This window comes from Cygnus atratus, chromosome 1 (assembly GCF_013377495.2).
Source record: "Cygnus atratus isolate AKBS03 ecotype Queensland, Australia chromosome 1, CAtr_DNAZoo_HiC_assembly, whole genome shotgun sequence".
NCBI lineage: Eukaryota > Metazoa > Chordata > Aves > Anseriformes > Anatidae > Cygnus > Cygnus atratus.
This window is the reverse complement of record NC_066362.1, coordinates 112,265,257-112,287,665: the sequence shown is the minus strand read 5'-3', so window position 1 is coordinate 112,287,665 and position 22,409 is coordinate 112,265,257.

Sequence of the window (22,409 nt, the reverse complement as noted above, 5' to 3'; positions counted from 1 at the left end):
GGGCATGCTGAACAGTATTGTCTGGGGCTTCGAGGTGGAGAGCTGATCATCAGAGCCCAGTGTGCTGAAGGAACTCCCAGCTTAATACCATGGAAGGACACTTATGGGCTGCAGAGATGTTGTGAGGATAAGTGGCTGCTTGATGAGATTTTCCAAGCTGCTTGTGGGGAGGGTCAAATAAAGCCTGCCATTTGGAGGAACTGGCAAAAGTATGAGCAGACTGTGTGAATGAGAAGAAACCCTGGGTGGAGTTATGCCACAGGAGGATGCACAGAGCATACCTGGAAAGAAAGCTCAGGGGCTGTAAGAAAAGGTGCAGTGGATAACTAGTCTACAAAGGGGGTGGGTGGGGGGTGACCAGAAGAGCAGCTGATGTGTAGGCCCTGTCTGCTATTTGGGAGAAAGGAAAACTGTCAAGAAACTGATGGACTATTTCCTACCAGAGCTCCAGTGACAACAGTTTGGCTTTTCACTGAGAGAAAAAGAAAAATAGCACCCTGAACTTCTACCTTCTCCCAGGGTGTTTTCTGTTCTTGTCCTCAAGACTAGAACGGTACTTTGTGCTCAAAATTTTAATTAAAAACTAGAGACAAACAGCCTCCACATCAGTTACAGACATTTTGCATTCACAGCAGACTTTGGTTTTCATCATATGACATGCTTTTATAACCAGCTCAGTTAACATTTTAATTTTAAAATGTAGTTAACACTTCGAGGAGCTCTGCTCCTTTTCAAACGATGGAATGCATATATAACCTCAGGGGCTTATGTTTGTATTTATTTTGACCAGCACTGCTCAAAAAAAAAAAAAAACTTTTGGCACACAAATTGCATGTTTTTCCCTGGGGAACAGAATACAGTAAAAAAAATTAATAATAATAATAATAAAATGCTAGCAAGTCATATACCTGAGTGTCAAGGACATCATTGGGAAGCCAGTAGAAGGAGCAAAGAATTGGGAGGTGATGGTGGTAGAGAGTAAAAAGACAGAAGTGCTGGGACTTCAGAATATGAAAAGCAAAGCTTTTGGAAAGAAGAATCAGCCTGCATGTGATTGTTAGGCATGGTCTCAGAGGACAGATCCTGTATTTTTCACCCCTCTGAGGCTTCTAGCTGTATTTTTGGCACTGACCTTTTACTCAGGAGAGATCCCAACTTTGCATGCTTAACACTTTGTTTGGCAGCTACTACCTCTAGTGCATGCTGAGGAATGTGTTGAATAGCAGGATTTCTTGTTCCTTTTGGAAACAACAATATACAGAAGCTATAACGGGTGCTCTGGCCATCTCTGTGAGAGTTAACTATATCAGAAATGGGTGGAAAATAACCTTCTCCACATGGAATATGCTGCCTTGGAGAGACAAAAGACTTCATTAAAACCAGACTCACCAGAGCTTTCTTTAAAAATTTTATAGCCGTTCAAATGTAAAACATATTTAACAATGGCTCTTTTGCAATGTTATAAGCTTATTTATTAGACTATGTGTGTTCATAAATCATCCTTTTATCCTCCTTTTTATTTTTCCAAATTAACACATTTTCGATAAAAGAGATTACAAGAGAGATGATGAAGTGCTAGATTCTATCTCTCGCATCTTTTGTGTTCCTAAAGGAAAATCATTAAAAAAAATAATAATAGAATAGGGCAAACATCACAAAGCTTTGCTGATGGTAGTGATCAGGAAGGGTAATAAGTCTGCCTTGTCTGTTCTCATACTCCTTTCCCCGTCCTTTTTTGGCCAATATTCCAGCAAATGAGCTACAGTATTATGAATGCATACAGTATACTTAAGATGTGGTTCTTGTCGAACCTCTCCCTCTGCACAGTTGCTTGTTGAAGTCTCGATACAGCAGGCAATGTCAGATAATAGGACCAAGAGACATTTTCCATGATAAAACTCAAGATTTCTGTTGCTTATATCTTAGTCATGTGCTAGAAACAAGTGCTATAAATTTCACAGTTTTCCAGTAGCAAACACAGAGAACAACAGTGCCTTTTAATCACCCCGTCAGCTGTGCAGTCCAAATGCCACGCTGCTACTGAGGAAATCCAGTCCTGAGAGAAAAGCTATATCACACATCTTTTGTGACCATTGGCACAGAGATAAGCGCAAGCTAATCTAAGGCTGATGACTGAACATGTCTGAGAACCAGTTAAAGGATTTGGCAGCTTCCATGGGTTAAAAATCCCCATCCTAGCTTGAAGCAGTGGAGGGAGTTGTCTATGTTGGGAAGTATCTTAATGCACGCCTAACAGGGCATAGGATCCCACTGCAGTACAAGGTAAGCAGTGCCCTCCATGGCATGACTGGGGTCTCCATTGGGGTGGTATATGTTTCTTTTTGGAGAGGCTTTTCTCTCCTACCAACTATACAAGTAGGACTGGCTTCCTAACCTGGTGCCCCAAAGAGGTGCCCAAGTTAGATGGGATGGATCTATCCCCTTGGGACCTTAAATCGAGGAGGCAGGGACCAAGTCCTTGCTCATGCAAGGACACCTAGATGGTAGCTTCTGCCATGACTGAACATAGCCCAGTTTATTGTGACAACACTGGGGAGCTGCCCCAAATTGTATTTGCTGGCTGTTTCTGCTATGCCAGGCAGAGGCAGAGGGGTGGGCTAGAGAGGGAGGCTGATACACTGTCCTTCAGACTCAGCTAAATCCCTGGATGCCAGCCAAGGGCATCTCATTGTGCAGCTCGCAAGGGATGCAAAACCTTGCCCTGTACAGGGAGCTCAACTTGGAAAACAGGAGAGAAGAAAAAGCAAATGTAACTTTTACAACATTGGCTTTGAATTAATCATCCTTGTCCTGGTTGGAAAGACTGAGAGGAAAAAAAAAGTAAAATTGGGCTGTCTGACCTTTCCATTAACTTTTTGGCCTCACTTGTCATCCTTTCCACAGCACTGATTCTCAGAGCTACTGGTGGCTCTGCAGGCACCACCTGAGGCTACTGCTGCCACAGGCACCCCTTTGATGTGAAGCCCAAAGGGGAAAGGGGAACGGTGGCTGTACCTACCACTGGGAGCTGGGAAAACAGCAGCATGAAGGCAGACCCTGTGTCCCCCGTCCTCTCCTGGCAGCTCATGCGTATCAGGGGATAGGGCTGTGCTTCCAAAGTGGCTCAGTCTGCTTGGGATGCTGGGGAGAAAAACTCACTCCCTCGGGCCCAGAGACAACAGGGGAGATGGCTCCTGGGCAATGGGATCCCTGCCCACCTCCTTTGTAGTCCAGACAGCAGCCTCACATGGCTGTGACATGTTTTTAATAAATGTTTGCATTTTTTAAGCTGCTTCTACAGAGGATCTTTCCGGTTACTGGTGTGGTGCCTGAAAGTGAGAGCTTTGGTGGGACTCAGTCAGTTAACAGGAGCAAGTGAAGTACTGAGAAACATTGGTGGCCCCCTTCTAACAGCATGAGTCCTTGCATGAGCCCAAAGGATGACCACTTTAGTGGGAAGACTAACTGCCCTGTAAAATCCTGCAGCAAACAAGAATTTTAATGCAGCCATACAGGCAGTTTTGTTGCTCAGTTGTGCTTCCTGTTAGCAATTTGATAATTGATATCTCTGGCCACTGATTTACATTGCTTTCTTCCTTAAATAATCAAGACTACAGCAAAACCCACCAAACTCCCCAGCCCAATTAGAGCTGTATTCACACACTTTACAGATTAGCATTTTTGAAATGCTCATCCTTAGCCCAGAGAATGGGGCTGCAGCATCTTCCAATTATACAGAGCAATTAGAGAAGATCATCAAGACATTCTGAGGTCTCATTAGGGAAAGTATTGGTTGTTACAGGCATCTTCACAGATTACAGCAGTGTCTAGGGCCCGCGTCACCCCCCCGCAACACACATGCTCTTTTCGAGCAGTTGGACCTTGACTAGCTCCTGTTGAAACAATGGTCAATGCTCTCACAAAATAGGCTTAGATTGGCTTATTCTAAAGAAATGATTTTTTTTTCACACCATCAAATACCTTAAAGCAGAGAAAAACACAGAATTTATCTGTGCTTTCAGTTTCATAATTGAGTATTCTTTGGTAGGCAAGGACAATATCCAAGGCAAAATTCTTGGGTATTTCCTTATAGGAAAATATGAATGACCTGTGCCTCATGGTGGGAAATGCATATTTCCATGACAAAAGAGCTTAAATGAATAAAAATAGAATTTTCTTATAATGTTGCTCGTGTTTAAACAGCATGTAGAGTGCAGCAGCTTTTAAACTCAAAGCAGGGAATCCTGCTACAGTTCTTGTGCTTTTGCTTGGGGGAACAAGGTATTGGGGATCAGAGACAAAATAATGAACCCATAAATGGTCAAATTTTCAGATCAGTTTGGAGGCTTGAAAGGGATGCAAGTCACTTCTAAGACTCATCATGCCTTTCTGCACCGGGGTGAATTCCCCCCTGAGAATGTAAAGATCTGCAGTACCTTAGAGTGCAGTGAGGGCAGCTCAAGGCCTCAGCATAAACAGAGCAGTTATGCTGGCTGCTAGCTGAGCAGAAATACATTTTTTTCCTCCAACCAATCGGCCAGTTCTGTGCTCCACAGCAGATGAAGCAGTTTGTGTGTGGCAGCTGGAACAGCTGAGGAAGGTCTTGCTGGAAGTGACAACCCACACTGAGGAGCCAAGTCCTTCGGGCAAAAAGAAACATGTACAGGAATTTGCAATGGCACAGCAGAGTCACACAACACGTACCCTGACCTGCCCAAATCATCTGAAGTGACTCCTATCGTGCAGTCATGCAAGGTCCAACAGACTCTGACTAATGATGCCGTTGGCTGATCCTTGAGACGTTCCTCCTGCTGTCTGTCCCATGCATGGCTGGCATCCTCCGCAGGGCATGGCGTGGTTGCTCAGTCGTGCTGCCAGCAATGCAAGTAATGATGCTTTGCTGTTAAGGTTACCTAAACATCTCAAAAGCTGGGGAAGCTGCAGAGGCAGAAGGCAGAGGTGCAGCTGGGGGGGAAGAAGGGGACCATTGCGGGGTGGTTGCCAGCAGAAAGTCCTCTCACAGTCCAAGGCAGAACCTGCTGAAGGTGTCAACTTCACTTTTTTCTGCTCTTAACAGGATACCTAAAAAGCCCTTTCTTCAGTGATATCACACTGTAGTTTGTGATGTCACCTTCTGTCACCAGGGACTGCTGATGGCATCAGAAGAAGTGGTCCCAGGAGTGAGCAGAGTGTCAAACTAGTCAGTTTGTGTTAGAAGAAACCACTGGTGTTTCTACAGCTGTCTGGAATACTACATTCTCACAAACCAAACTGAAACCACAACCAAAACCTGAACCAAAAATGTTACTCTGAGAATATTTTTGAGACTATTTCTGTTCTAGCTCAAGGTGACAGGAAAGATCACTGCTGAGAGATGTGTTCAAGAAGCTACATATTGTACACGGCAACTTAACAGAAACTGTGATGTATGAAGCTGCAGAAAAAAAATGAATATTCCCTGTTCAGGTAGAAGGTGATTCCTTATTAACTATGTCTATATGTAGATAGACAGACAGACAAACAGGTTTTTTTGTAGGATAATTCCAGAATACCTATTCAGTAGGAAGTTAATGAAGTCTGGAGGAAAGTTTAAGGTGGCATCTTTGCTTAGGAAGGCACTTTTCACAGGAATAATTACTTGTGTTTCTCTGTATTTATGTTGGTGCTTACATACCCTGCCGTTGTAGCAGGATTGGGTTGTGCAATTTGCTGCTGCTGGTTGTCATGGAGAACATTGCACAAAGCCAGACAGAGAAGAGATAAGAGCAGAGGTTTGCAGTGATATTTTGGTTCATTTTGGAATGCTGTATTTAAGTTTAGGGAGCAAAATTATGGGAAAAGCAAAACAAATTATTACTGGCAGTGCTCTTTCTTAACTTCAGAAGACAGAGGAATGGGGGAGTGACTGCAAACTGTAAACAAGCCATCCTATCTGCAGCCATGACTAGTGTGAGCGGCATTCTTTAGGAGCTCAACCTTGAATGGTCCTCGGGGATCAGGTTTCTGGCATATTGCACTCCTGATGCTATGAGAAAATCAAGTTCAAAAATGTTGCATTAGCAGCATGTCTCGGTGTCGACATCTTCGCTTTAATCCACTCCCCTGTGGGTCACGATGTACCTTCTTGCTGGTTATTGCCAAACGTGTATTTATACAGTACCTGTAGCATGGATATATAGATCTTGTTTAAAAGCAGAGGGCAAATTTTGACTTTAATTCTACACTTCTCTGTTCCTCCATAAGGTGCTGGCTTGCCCTAAGGGCAGCGTCCCTGAGGTTATTTCCATGCATGGTGCACTAGAAACAGCAGGCATGCCTGGGTGCCAGGTGCTGGACCAGGTGCACTGAGCCCATGCCTCTCTCCTCTGGGATGCATCTGCATCTCCAGCCATGAGGGCAGGCTTCCTGGATACCTCTGGATGTCTTCCCAGGGAGCACTGGATGCATGGATATAAAGAGAGAAAAAATGAGAGGAAAATCTTGCTGGCAGAAGCACAGTTTGATGCTAAAACTGGAACATGCCACTCTATCTGTCCTCTCACCCTTGTTGGTTTCTGCCACAAAACAAGGTACCTTCTAATGAGGACAGGGGCTGAAATCTGAAGGATGGGAGACCAAAGTTTCCCAGCAATTTAAAGTCATGCTTTCCTGCACATCAGGCTTGGGGAGGAGGGCAGCAAACCTTTTTGGAAATTTAGAGCAAGAATATTCTTTAACAAAAAGTGCATATATTTCATATGAATCATCTCTTTGACTCAGCTGAGACAAAACAGAGGTATTTGTTTTCCAGACTGGTATCTTTAAAACTGTCTGCAGTTTTGGGTATTGATTCTGACTTCAGGAAGTTTTTTCTGTTCCTTCTACCACCATGAGACAGGATTAAATTACAATTGATTTTATTATGGATTAAATATGTTTTTGCTGGATTAATTTCTAATGAAAGTACAACTGCTTTGGAAATTTACCTTACCACCAAGCCCAACATCTATAAATTAGAATTAATGGTTTGTTGAATATAATCCACTGGTTTGTTTCTCTGCTTTCTGTGATCCGTTCTCACCTCTGCCTTTGCAGTTTTCAAAAATAGCAGTGGATTGTTTTTTTAAGTGCCTGAGAGTTTGGGAAACCCTACTAATCCGAAGGGGAATTGGACGGCTACCTCCCTCCGGCAGCTTTGCAAACCTCAGCTAGGGCGTTTTCACCCTTTCCCGCTCACTCATCCCCTCCTCTCCTGACAGTCCTATTTTTAACATGGGGAGGTCAGCTAGGATGCTGATGGACGTTCGAGTGCTGCAGACTTCTGGCCAGTTCACATCCCTCCTGCTGCTGGCACAGCCTGCACCCGGCCAGCAGCCCCCCTGTCCCAGACCCCGAAGGACCGTGGCGGGGCTGGGACCCGCCGGCCCCGGGGTGCCAGGCCACAGATGCCAGATGCCGTGCAGATGGCATCGGCAGTATTTTGGAAGTGCCGGTGGGATTTTTCAGGATGGCTGTTTGGACCCAGCAACATGTGGTGTAATGTAAAAGCCTGTGAGCGCCTGCCCCAAAAATGTGCTGCCTGGCAGTGACCTCCCTGTGGGATGCTGGGCCGGCTGACTTGATCCCGTGTGTGCTTTGTGCACATGAGTTTCCCCTTTGGTGAGGATCAGGTTTTACTCTGGGCTCTGGAAAAGGGGACTACATTATTTTAATATTATTCCCAAAATAAAGTGTTATAGGTTACTTCCCCTGTTATTTTCACTAAGGCATGTGTTTTGCTTGGCTACTGACGGAGCTGGCTGCTTGCCCCAGTCCCACACACCTACGTGCAGAGCCTGAGCAGGGCAGGATGCTCTGTGTCACCTCCCCTGCACTGGGAGCCACCTCCGGGTCAAAGCTCTGCCAGTAAAACCCTTAACATTTAACCACCATAGGTATCAAACAAGGATTTCCATATAAGAAAAGTCACACAGGTGTCTCAGAAGATGCAGATTTTTTCATTCTTTCCTAAAAATTCTTGACTTGTGTATCCCCAGGTAGCTGGTAGATAAGGTTCATTTGATGAGTTTGCCAATGCCTTCTTGCAAAGCACCTGAAACACAGTGTGGGAAATGGAGATTCAAATGTCATCAAAACTTAGCCACTGAGTCTTACAGGTCTCTCCGTGGCCCCCCAAAGGGGAAGATTTTATAATGACCCATGCCTAGTCTCCAATCACGCCTAGTCTCCAATCACAGCTCCCCAGCAGGAATGAAGGATGTAAGATGCGTTTCTTTTTCCAGCTACATCACAAGATTGATGTGCTCAACAAGACGGCTGGCTCCTTAGCTGGTGTTGGTTGGGGAAGAATGTGAGGCAGTGGAGCTATGCCGGCTCAGAGCAGCTGAGAGTGGAGCGCTTCACTGCTAGCCAACACGTGGCTCTTCCACACTCTAACTTCTCAGATCTCTTTCCTCCAGAGTGCTAGGACAGTGTTCTGGTTATGAAAAGCAACAGGAATAAGAATCAAAGCTGATGTTACCGGCCAAGCTGGTGCCTGGTGACCAGGTTAATTTGTAGGTCCTGTGGCTGTGTTGGGTAATAGGAAGTACTCTGTTAGGATGTCCAGGTGGAGTTATTTCCTCCTCCTGCTTTTATAGACTCTTTCTTTCTAAACTATTGAAGATTTTAGCAGTTTAAAAGAGCTGCCGCACATTTGCACGCATAAATCTTTGAGAACTTTTTCAAGCTGTGCTTGGCTTTAATGATACTCTCTCCTCAACTATGTAAAAATCTATTAATCTTGAGTCAAACTGTTAGACAGTCACACTAGAGTGGGTTTTGTATTAAACAAAAATGAAATTAGTTCATGCACCATAATTCTGCACGCCTTTGCTGTAATGTCTGCATATCTAGGACACATATTCCATCTTAGTTTGCGATCTCAAGTTTGTCTCAAGTTGCATGGCTAGGACTGGAGCTGCAATAATACAGCATTTCTTCACCAATGAAGCAAAATCACAGGTTTTTGAGAGCGGCAGAGGTTTTGTGTCAGATGATGAGGGCCACGCATGTGAAAGGCACCTCCCAGCAGGGAGCTAGCTCGCTTCTTCCTCTGGTGGTGGTGGCTGAGCTCAGGGCTCCTTTGTGGCAGGGCAGGAGCCAGCAGGGCTAGGGCAAGTGGTGTGGGGACATGTGGTCTGGAGCCACAAAGCCCTGGTTGTGAGAGCCCTGTGCCAGTGGCTAACCACACCAGCATCCTTCTGCATGCATGAAAGCCATCCTCCTGACATGTGCGAGTAGCATGGAGTGTGCTGGAAATTATAACCTTATTCGGCCAGTAACCATTTTCCTGGAGAAGAAAGTTTTCCATTTTGGTGACATTCACGCTTTGCTGAGAGAGAGAGAGAGAAGCTGTGCAAACCCCTGGCTGTTGGCTTTGCCGTGAATATTATAATAGCTTTAGTCCTGCAAACTTCGGTGGCATGTAATAACCATACTTCATTAAAATGTGCGACTTTTAACCAGTAGGTAGCTAAAGTTTCAGTTGGGAAACCACAAACCAATAGAGTATGGTAAGGCTGGTGATAGGGGGAGAAGCAGAGCCATGTACTGTAATTACAGTCCAGGAGGCCATCGCCAAAAGACAAAATGCCACGGTTTGCGGTGGCGGTGGGAAGCCACATGCTGGGATGAAAACATGCTGTTTGCAACATAAGCATCTCTGTGGCAGGGGCTGGGTGGATGTTTGCATTTGATTTGCAAGCTACACAAAAACAAGCAGCTGACTTCACATGGGGCAACTACAAGTTTTGCTCACCTATTTTTATTTCCAGCAGGAGATAAAGGCTCGAGGAGTGCATGGTGTTGTTGGTTTATTTGCATGTTTTCTCCAAACAGCCCCATATCTTAGGGAGAAGAGCAATAGAAAATGCTAGGGCGTTCGCAGTGGGGAATTATCACCGGTAGAAAATACCTAACACTAAGAGTCTGATATATGTTAGCACTGAATATTTTGACAAGGACCAGTAGGAAAAAGCAAAGAGAGGTGTGCATTTCACTTTTTCAAGCAGGCCTCTTAAGTCTTGGCAGCAGTGCAAATGTTTACATTACTCTTGTATTTCATATGTGATGCATAACTGCTCTTTGAATAGTTTCTGCGGCGCGAACCAGCCAGACGTTCTCCCCAGGATGTAACAGAAAGGCAGCTCTCTGGTCTGAGATGAAAAGATATTTAGTCAGTGGTATGAAGTAGTTTAACTGGAAATGTTAGCTGATGATCATCATTTCTTCTGAGCAAAAGTCCTTAAGAATGCAACATGTATAAACACTACTGAGACTTCATATAAAGGTGGTTCTGAATGACACTAATTACTCGGCTCACCACAGTCAGCCATAAAGAGAAACCACTCAGTAAAAGAAAGTGAAAAATATGACAAGGGAGTTGGCAAGAAAATATCTGTTCATGTGAATTCTATGGATTTTGATAACAGTCTGTGATAAAAAATAAAATGTTTCTTTTTAAAAATCAAATTCTATATGAATTGATTAAATTTTTCAAAAATACTGAAAATTTTATTGAAAAAGCATTTGTGCATTTTCTGAAAGAAAAATATTTTTTTTCTTAAAGAGTTATTTGAATGAGGTTTGCTTCTTTTCAGTGACTTTTTTCAGCTGCCTCTATTAAGAACAACAGTAAGGGCTGCACGCTCAACTAATACGAGAGCCACTGTGGGTATTTTAGGCACTAGTTAATTAAAAGTTAATATAAAGTCCATTATAATTTCCCATTTTCACATACAAAATAATTCTGCTTTTTTACTGATTTTTTACAGTTTGTTTTTGTCTGAAAATGTGTAATTTCTGAAAATGTTGGAAATCATTTCTTCAATGCTGCAGTCAGGGAGCATTAAAACAATCCCAAACTCTCAGTTTCTAAGGCTCAAACCGTAACTTTTTTTTTTCAGTAGTGTTAAGACATACAAGAAACTATAAACACCAATGCCCTTGCTGTGAATGCAATTTCAGTGTTCTGAAATCAAACCGCACAAACTCAGAAAATTCCCTCTCCCCCCCAAAATCTTATCTCTAACAGTAAAATTATTACAGACACATTTCATTTGCAAAATCTTTTTTTTTCCTTCCTTGCCAAACACAAATAGTTATATGTTTCTCTCTTTTGTTGTTATTGTTTGTTCTGTTTTGTTTTTTAACCAATATTATACCGGATATCATGGCTAATATGCAATGTAGGTTAACTTAACCTTACCTGAGCACCTTCTGGCATTTTCTGCTTTTGGAACACTTTTTTTTTTTTTTTTTTTTGTGAATTGTCGTTACATTAATTTTGTTATCATTTACATTTACTCTAAAACACCCCTATCCATATTCTGCTGATTTTGTTCAATCCTTTATCCTGCTCATTCTTTCCCAGTATTTTAAGGAAAAAAAAAAAAAAAAAAAGGCCAGGGAAGGGTCAACCTTAGAAAAAGTCTCCTCTGCTCTTTGAAACTGAGTAAGCACAACCACAAAATAAACCACTGTAAAAAATGAATTATGAGTTGAGAATACCTTTGCATACATGGCACATGGGAGGAAAAAACTAGTCACAAACCATCCAATAGCTTCTAACCACAAGTTTTTAACACTAGCCTGCAGCACTGTTGATACAACTATTCTTAACACATTTGGAAAATATTCTTAACATTCAAACTCTCTCTTCCCTAACCTACCAATCCTAATTAAAAAAAAAAAAAAAGCATCAGTAAAAGAGTCAGTCATAATTTCACTGAATTTAGGAGCAAAATTCTCATTGACTTCAAGATTGCATGTCTTCCAAATTAACAAATAATAATAGCTAAAGGTCCATAATCCAAAACTTTCCTAATGTGTTAAATTAGTATCACAATGAAAGATTAGATTCTTTTGATGTGCTTCATGGCAAAGAAACACTTGTCTCTTTCCCTTGAGGCTACCACATTGAAATCAAGATATACATCAATCATGCACAGGCCTAATTCTCCTACTCCTATTTAGACAATTTTACTACCATGCTTATTTCCAAATTAAAAGCAGTTCTGACTTTTCTTAAGTAGATTCCATACTTTATTAAAAGATGGGATGCTTAAAGATGAATGTTTCTACTTTCTTTTCTATAATATTCTTATATTTTCCTGTTGTTCTTGATGTAATAACAAGAGATTTAACATTATAGTACATTCACCTGGAGAACTATAAAAATGAAAGAAAAAGATGTGACTATGAAGTATAAAAAGGGGTTTTGACTTTGCAGTTCCCATTTTGTGTTGTTGCCTTTGGCTGCAGAAGTTGATCGGGGCGGGTGGTGGCATTTGTAGTGCCTTTGATCTAAGTGTCCTCAAGGGGCGATGGTGAAGCTCTGATGGAGCTGAGCCTCCTCCAGTCCCTCTGGTGAAGACCAGGAGTCACTTTCCGTGCCAGGCTGCTGTAAAGGTGAGGGGACAGGTGAGCTGTGGATGAGGTAACGTGGCACTGCAGTACCTAAAGTTTTGGTGTGTGAGTAGAAAACCCATTTCTTTAATTTCTGTGTTTCCATGGTTCCTACAGAAACAGGAAAGTCTGGGGTCAGACACTTCAGACACGGGGACTACTACTTACCTGGGAGCACCCTAACCCCTTGCTTGGTAGTGCATAATCAAGGTCTTCAATACAAAGACCCTACATGAATGAGTACGTCGTGCCCGCTTATTTGAGATAAAGAGGATCATACGGCATCTCAAAAAGATGCACAGATATGCAAGTACACACGGAAGCAGAGCTTCCCTTTGGACACCCCTTTGCCCCAGGCAGGTGAGCCACCACTCAGGACCTCCCCACCCCATCAGCCAGCCCCTGCTGCACCCATCGTGGAGGGCTAGCAAGGCGAGGGTACAGGCAGGGAAACGGTGCGAGGGGGAGGCAAGCAGCTCCACGTCTGCTCCAGCATTGGTGACCCAGCCAGAAACCAGATCCCAGGCCCCGAACCACCAGGCCACACAGACTTTAGTCTACATTTTATGCGCTTTCCTCCAATGGTGATGTAATTTATAACCTATCCAGCGCGGTCAAAAATTAATGACTAAGCGGCTTGTTTCAACTCCCACCAGTCTTGCTATCAGCTTTGTTCAGCATTGGACATGGCTTTCATCAGGACTGGAGAGAAGGATGAGGGCGTCACTGCCTCCTTCTGCTCCCATCACATACGTTGTGTGCTTTCAGTGCAGCTTTAGAATTGGCTTGTGCACGGGGCTGTATTACTCCAGTATCAGGTAACAACCTTTGCATGCTTGGCACAGGGAAGGAAATAGCAAGGGAAAAGGGGAAATGAAAATAAGTTGAGAAAAAATCCCACATAAAAATAGGGAGAATGTTAGTAAAGTGGAGCTTATGATTCAGTTTTGAAACCACAGCTTCAAGGTCTCACTTGTGGAGCAGGATGTGATTTAATGCTCTTGTGGGGACCTCCTAGAAAAAGAAAAAAAAGAAAAAAAAAAAAAAAGACCATCACTTCACCACTCACTGAGAGAAGCATCAATTTCTGCTTTTTATGAAAAGAGACAGATGGTCATTTTCTGTGCATTTAGATCAACAAACAGCGCAAACATGAAAGCTTAACTTCCGTTATCTCCTTGGCCGAGTGCCATCTTTCTGAATCCTTCAAGTATAATTTTGTTTTGAAAAGTAAAAATCCACATGCATGCTCAACACAACATTTCTACTGGTATATTTAAAGTTACAGCTAATTCTCAGTACAAAATATCTATCTCATGTATTGTTATGCTACTGCTGCCAGCCAGAAGACCAGAAGGGATGCTGGGATCCTTCGCTTCACTAGTACAACTGTTAACCATTGCAAATTGCAAATGATCAAATGAAGGCAACTTTAAAGCATTACTGCCTGCTAGGTGAACTGTCATAATATCTGCATGCTGTCTCTGCAGTACAAGGAGACTGCCAAATTTCACCTCTCGCATAAGTTGCTGTAGCCTCAGCTGCTAAGCCTCTGCAGTGCAATTGTTAGCTGCATCTGGCAAGAGCTGAAGTCCCACACGGCCCCACTTTTGCAGCCCAGATCACACATTCAGTTATGCAGGAGCTGCTTTGAGCTCCATGTTTGTGGCCCTTGCTGTAGCACTCAACCCTTCTCTCGCATGTGCACAATGGCCACCCAATGAGCAAAACAATGGAGAGTCAGGTGGCAAGAGGAGGCGGTGAAGCTAGCGGCACTGCTGCTGTGTGCTTGAGAGTAGTGTTTCTCCTCTCCTACTTGAAGATGCTCAAGAATGAAGAAATGACCAGACAAGGCCAAATGGTATAGCTCTTCATCCATGGCCCAGAACTGCCCTTTGCTGAGCAACTTAATAGAGTAGGGTAGGAGGGTAAAGGTAAATTGAGAAATATTTCTGGAAATGCTGCCTATGTTTATTTGGCAGTTCAAAACCTGAGTAGCTTTTCTGAGTCATAGCCTATTACCAAAGCTGCCCCTGTAAAGGAACCCACAAGCTCATTTTGAGTAAATTTGATACAGTCTGCTGGGTGCCGCAAAAGCCCAAAGGACCTCAAAGCTCAAGAACTGTGCATGTGAAACATAACTGGAACATTTGCATGGGAAGATATGCAGAATTACTGTGTGCAGCTGTATCAGTTAGTGATACCCTCTGTCAGGCTGGGTTCTGACCAAGTTACTCAGGAGAAAGCAGAGCTGGGATCTCAGCGAGTCTTTGGGTTTGAAGAGGTCACTTGGACCTTTTCTGACCCAGTGCTATAAACAATTCCTGACAGATAACCGATTAAGCCGTACTAAAATCTTCTAAAGCTCAGGCAAATCTATATAGAAAAACATACCAAACAGCATATATCCTCCTCTTTCTACCTTTTTTCATGCGTATTGCTTCGTAAGGAAATAGACATTTCTGTATCCCTTTGGGATTTTTGTCTGACAAGCACCCAGTACACTTTGAAACACATCATATACAAGTGATGGCTTGTAGGGAAGCTGTGTTTTCTGGCTCCTCCTATGATGTATCTCTAGGTAATATATCTGTATAAGAAGAAATTTATTACACTTAAAAAAAAATAATATTGTTGTGTGAAGATAAGTCTTTCTCCAGTGAGTGACACCTATATACACTGCTGTACAGCATGTATAAGTTCATTTTTCCTAGCCAACTTTTGCAGTCCAGCAGTGGACAGATCAATTATTTTATAACTAGCTCTCTTTATTGGTTGTACAGAGTTATCTAAAAGGTGAGCGAAGGCATAGAGATCATGTGAAAGAAGTCCTGCTACACCTGTAGCATGACTTACTATAGGCTAGATCAAGACAAATCATTACGGTCAAAAACAGTTGAACTTGCTACTGTTATTGAAGCTGCCTACACTCTTGCAGCAACAGTGCTATTCCTGTACTCCTAAAACCTGAGTTCCTCCCCATCTTCAAAACATGGATCCTCTCAGCACTTTCTAGGTGATGCTCACATGCTTTGCTTTCTGTTTGTAACAGGGAAACTAAAGTAAAAAAAACACCTGAATCCTGAGTCACGCCCATCACCTTGTTCTATATACCTGTATCTGACTTGTAGTCATTCTGAGTTTACCTCGTCCCATCCATCCTTGCTGTTGGAGTCATCAATACTTTTCTTTGATAGACTTTGGAACATTTTACCTGTCTGATGTCAGTCAAGTGGTATAGCTTAAAGGACTCATGGGATGTGTGGAGACTGTTGTGCACAGGGTCTCCCTGGGGTTTCTTCTCTAGACCTTCAGTTTGGATCTCCCCTAACCAGTCTCAAGAGTGTTGCCAGCATGCTGAGAATGGTTATCCTTCCTCTCTCTGCTCAGCCATAGTAAGGTGACAGCTGGAGTATGGTGTCCAGTTCTGGATTTCGTGGTTGGAAATGATTAAGGGACTAGAGCATCTCACATAAAAGCAGAGACTGAGGGAGCTGGGGTGTTCAGCCTTTTGTAGAGAAGGCTCAGGGGGATTTTATGTGTATAAATACCCCAAAGAAGGGTATAAGAAGACAGAATCAGGCTCTTTTCAGTGATGCCTAGTCACAGGAAAAGAGGCGATGCTATGTAAATGTAAGAAGTTTTTATGTCTTCCATACCTGGAGATGTTCAAAAGACAGCTGAGCTTGGTCCTGAGCAACCTGCTAATTGACCGTGCTGGTGCAGTGTGATTAGACTAGGCAATCTCCTGTCCAACCTCAGTGATTCTGTGACTCTGTGAGACCATGCATACATCAGAATGGTGACAGAGACACTAAAAAAAAGTATAAAACACTGTAGTGTTCAACATGTAGGAAGGAACTCAGCACCCTAGATTTGGCCCTTATAATCCCAACACAATGCCTGGGAGAATAGAATGGGTCAGACTGGGATCCACAGCAGTCAGTGTATTGACTTTCCCATACTCCCATCCTGCACACATGTCCTGGCTCTCTGGCTGGAGAGATTTCTTCTGCAAACTGGTCCCCTGCAAAACATAAAAAAATGATTCTATGATTCTATGTTGAGATTCACTGAGTCAAGAAGAGATAGCAAGAAAGCTCACAGGTCCTTATGGTTAGGCTGCTCCTTTGGCAAGGGAGAGCCCTGAGTTTGGGTTCTTGCAGTAAGGATGCACAATGCAGAAATAGTCTGGGAACAGTGACTAGAACTGAAGCATCCCTTTCCTAGGTGATTGCCTTTATTGCTGGATCATAGGCTCTTCTTTGTCCTCCATTTTTGGCTGCAGCTTTGTACGGCCAAATGCCTCAGCTCCAATGAGAAGGGTACACACAGACCATTTCTCTCCTCAACAGCCCATCACTTTGGTTGGAATTTTTTCTGGGAAGCAGAGGTGTACATTTGAACCTTCTCAGGATGGGATGGGCACTAAGCCCAGATCTATCCTTTCCCAGAGGAGTGCTTTAGCTGCAGAGAAGCAGGGCCACTTCTGCTCTTTTGAAGGAAAGCTGCAATGGCTGCTGTGTTTTTCACCACACTCCTTCCTTCTGTTGGGTGTCTGATATGCTGAGGATGTCAGAGGATGCCTCAGGAAATCCAGGTCTGAGATCTGATTTAAGCTGAGACATATGAGAGAGGCAATGAGCCCTGAAGAGAGACAGCACGCTAAGTCATGTGTTTTAGGTGCATTAACATGTGATGGACAAACATGATGTGGGAGGAGGCTCTCAGGATCACACAAGACATGGGGAGCCTGCACTCCTTGGTCCTATGCAAGGTGCTCTGGTTCCTTGGTGACTTCACCCGGGTTGGCTTGCAAGGGGTCACATTTGTGCATGATGGTATGATTCCAGCAAGTCATCATTTTTACCTCTGAAAACCACCCTGGATGGTCACAGGAATACCATATGTGTGAACATTCTTAAGGTATCAGAAGGTTTTTTATTTTATTTTATTTTTCCCCTGGCTGTATACAGGCCCCATGGATTATAAACAATGGGGACAAGTAATGCATCATTTTAGATCTGGGGCAGATAGCAGCATACAGCATTGTCCTACACATCTGGAAGATGTTCACATCTCTCCATTCTCTTTCCAGGTACTTTGGTCTGTATCAGCAGCAAGCCCATCAAATTCTGCCCACAGTACCTTTTATCCCCTTTATTATTCCTCAGTTCTAACCCACAAGACATTTCAAACATTAGAAATGGTTCAGTGCATAATGGTTTTCAAAAACATTCAGTATCTCTGTCTAAATGAGAAAAATAAATATCTAGGGAGCTTTTGCACATGTCAACAGTACTCAGTGAAGCAATATGTGTAGGCAGCACTGGAAACAGTGACAAAGTGAGTATCTGTGCATAACTTGGTAATAATATCATCACTGTCTAGACAACTCAACAATTAGCATCCAGACATACCGAAGCCTTCTTTAAGAAGTCTCCAACAATAAAAAAAAAATATGCCTCCATGGGGAAGAAAGCCACAGCACTCTCTTTGCTACCTTGCACATGTACATTTAATTTTAATTTCATTTAAAAGGTTGCTTTCTAAGATGTGCCGATTTTCTCAAGGCCACTGCTGAGTGCATGCTTGCAAAAACTACAATTGATGAACATCTTCCTGTTAAAACATCTGTTTTAATATTCTCTGTGTATAGCAGTTGCTATGCGAAACTCTGTTTGATATGGTAATTCCCATGCACTATCTGGGCTGCTTCTCTCTCTTTTTTTTTTTTATTTACTTTGAAAAACATTATTTTCAAAACTGTACCAATATTGGGAAAAACAAAGACTTTCTGCACAAGGATATGACTTCCATTGAGGTACCTTTAAAGGCCTTACCCTAAGGTTTGACTATTCTGTAATGCACAGGCCCAAGTCTATTCTCATTTGCTTCCTGACTTTTGCCCGTCCACCAAAGACAGCGGATCACACCAGGACAAACTCAAGGCATAGGCAGAATTATGTCCTCTGATTTTATTACACAGGGGTTTTATTACTTGTACTGGAGATTTTGTCCCAGAGGGTGCATGTTGAAATGACATTAGATCCTTCTTATTTGGAGGATTGACATACCAAGGCAGGCAGGAAACTCTACAAAACCCCTGGTTATTCCAAGTGCAGGCAGAGATTATCTCTTCCTACCCTTCAGGACTTGGCCTCACTAAGGATGGGCTGTAGCCTTTGGGGTCCCCTTGTCAGTAGGACACAGTTCTGGCTGCAGGCACCATGAACCCTCTTTGAAAGGTTAGTGCTGGGTACCACAGCTGCCACGTGGAAAAACTCCTGCTGTCCAGGAATGCAGTGAGGAGTCCCTACTTGACGTTTAAAGCAGTGAATATTTGTGTGCATGATTGCTAATGACATCAGCAGCACCTTCATTGCAGCAACTGCTAGAGATGAATGTCTAAGGCATGCTTTTATTCAGTAGTCAAAAGCCAAGGCAAACACAAATGATTTCAGTCATTGTTACCTTTTTTTATACAGCACAAGATGAACTATGTTGGGAAACAGAGCCCTGTGGTGTCTTTTAGCCCCTTGGTGGGTTGCAGGCCAGCAGCCGAGTTGGGTTTTAATTGTATTCATTGCCTTGAGGGCCAACCCCAAAGCCACAAGTGCTCATGCTGTGACTCATGCTCTGCTGCTGCTCTGACTGCTTCTGACGGCTTGACAGCTCCTTTTCCCAGTGAGCAATATGAGCAATAGCACAAATATATAGAAAGACCATCAGAACTTGACAGGGCAGTAATAGAAAGACATTGTTCAAGACATTCTCTTCAGCACTTCCCACACTGACATAAAATGGGAGCAGGGTGAAGTGGCTCAGACTAAACCGGTACTTGGCTCTGCAGATTTTGGAACAGGGAGGAAACATGTGATGCATTTTTCAAGTCTGTTAGCATAAACTCTTTGGTCTTAGCACTGTCAATGTCTCCAAGGTGGACAGGGTCTAAAAATTATATATCTTTTCCCTGGGCAGATCAGTCAGACTGCAACACCCATGGAAATTCTATACTCATGAAATCAGGAGGGTCAATAGTTGAGCTACGCATGTCTAAGGTTCATTTATGACTAGGATCAAAAACATGTGAAAGAAACTCCCACCCAGAGTTCTGTGGATGACATGAACATTTTGTTGAAATGCCTTTCCCCACCCGGTGGTAAGGAAAAAACCTTGGTCAGTTTTTCAAAGGCTCAGCCTTGGGAGGGGATGGGACTCACCATCACTCCCTGTGCTCCAGCCTGAAGCTAACTTTAGACATGAACAACTGAATATAGCTCAGTAAATGGCTACTCATTTTCCCACCTGTTTCAGCCCTCGTAGGAACAGCTAATCAATAACAGGCTTGTATAGCTGGCAAGATAACTGCATGTGTCTATATGTGCATGTCTATGCAAGAAATGTCTTCCTGACCATCTATGATAGATAACTGCTGTTTACTTTTCCTGCAAATGAGAACACGCAGAACAAAATCTCCTTCAGTTTCCCTGAAAAATCAGGATTTTTCCCTCTCTGCCCAGGAAGCCATGGATAATACATTTCTGCAAGACAACACAGAAGATACTAGCAGGCATCCAAAGTCCCCAGAATAGAGTCAACAACTGCAAGAGATCTAGGGACAGTGGTCCACCCTCTTCTCCTTCCCCCTTCAGAGAGTGACTCTGCAGGATAGGCAGGACTGATCATGGCTGTCAAGGTGGTTGCTCCTCACATCTGCCCACTCCAACTTTACTTCTCCTGACCTAATACCTTGTTCTTTCTTCACTGTGTTTTTTTCAGAGGGTGTCCGCTGATATGCCACGACATGTTACTGTCGCTATATACATTTCCATGCCACAACAGGAGCAGTTTTCTTTGCCATAATGCACACAAAAAGGGAAATGCTGTGTCTGAGCTTCATTTTCATTGTGGTTTGCTTAGACTTTAATATGTACGTCAATTCTCACAATGCGTTGTTTTTTCTGCTCCTCATTTAAAGTCAGAAAGGTCAGCCTGCAAAATGCAATTGCAGTAATTGCATAGAGAGCAGCTACTGCGTTACAAAAGTTCCTTTTCCCTCTTCATTGGGCTGGTGGTGTCCCGTACTGCATTTTGCTACCCGGGCTGGTGGGCTGGTGTACGTCAGGGGCCTGGTGCTGCCTCCTCATTCCTTCCCTCCGCTTACTCAAAAGCCTCCTTGTGTGGTGTGGCTGGGCACTCTCCAAAAAATTGGCTCAGAATTCACTCCTGAAAATGACTGTGTGAGGCACTTGGCCACCATTGTGATCAGTGGTGCTCTGGAAATGCAACCTTTATTTGTCAAGTGTTAGGAAGAGGTCATCTGTGCTCCTGATTAACTTGATGAACTTCATTTGCCTGAAATTGAGTTGTTCATGTAACATGTGCTCATGTAGATATGTGGGAGAAGAAGAATAAATTCCAAGTACAGTTGTCATCATTATGTCCCATTTGAGGTTTTTAGAGTTTGTGAAAGTTGAAGCAAAATGCAGTGGGGCTATCTGTGTGTCTAACTGGGGAAGCAGGTAAGAAAAGCCCTTCATGGTAGTGCTGCTTTTTGGATGTCAAAGCTGCCCTGGAATACTTTTCCCGTTGTCAGAAGAAGCATGTGTCTTGGCCCCTAATCTGAAGTCTTTTAAGGGAAATGCTCTAGTCTGGAAAATTATTATACTGTTTCACAGACATATTTGTGAAATCAGAACATCACCACACAGGGCATTATTTAATCTCTGCATAGCTTCAGACTCTCTCCCTGGACCATTTGGAGAACACTTTGGACAAGGCAAAAGTATCCAAGGACTCCAAAGGAGGGCAGGGAAGCAGGGAGCATCACTTCCCAGCTCAGAGAAAAACAGCATCCCTATTCCAGACAAGCCACTGACCCAAAGAAAAGAAGGAAGGAGAAACTCAGTTTCAGGCTCCTTCCCTCTTCTGGGTGAAGCAGGACCAGCTGTTGCATTCACAGTCTTCGGGGAATGTAGTGCATGCTTAATTCATCACGGGCAGCTTCCCTGGGAGATCGGACCGGGAGAAGGGAGGGAACGAGTGAAGCAACTTCCAGGCCAAGTTTTCAAACAATCAAAGCACAAAGACTTCCTTGAAAAGCTCCACATTACAAAGCCATTGGAAACTTTGCTTGTTCATGTAAGTAAAGGACGGAAAACTCCTTACTGATTCTTTCAGTGCAGCTAGAAAAAAAAAAAAGCCCACATAACTGACTCATGTTCCTTTAAGAGGGGTTTCCTATCAAATCCCTTGTGAGTGTGGTTGCTGAAGGCAGCAGATTCCAGCAAAATTTCTTTCACCAATGGACACAATTCATCCTATTAAAAAAAATAACACTGGCTGTCCTGACTGTGTAGGTGGGTGAGAAAATGTTAACAGCTGCACTCACAAATCTGCGCTGGAGGAGCAAGCTGCCAAAAATACTTGTACTGTGAACAACTGTTCTAAATTTGGTTACCTGCTTTATATTATTCAGTAGCCAGGCTCTCTCCTTGCTCTTATCCTATTAGATACGTAAAGCACAAAAACAAAACCCTTTCTATCAAAGACAGATGAGTCCTCCAGCTGTCATCAGAAAACCGGGGCATGGCACTGTTTGCTGCGCAATCGAGTGTTTGCAGCATTTTTGACAAATGAAGAGGAAGCAACCCATTTGGTGCTCAGGGAGGCACTGATGACAGCCCTGAAGGAGGGCTGAGCCTGAGAGGGACCAGCCCTGCCACACAGCAAGGAGGGGAGGAGAGCTGAGGCTCTCTGTCCTCCCTGAGTCCCAGGTTCATCTCCTCCATCCCTACAGGAGAGGTGCCGGGCTGCCTCTTCGCTCTGCGGAGCCACCGCCACCAGGGGAATGGAGATTGACCTACCCTGCTCCTTGTGCAACACACCAAGCATGCCCAAATGCACCCCTTCGGGCTGAGCATGAGAAGGGTTTGTCTTCTCTGGCCTTTGGAGGAGGATGTTCCAGGGACGTTCCCGTA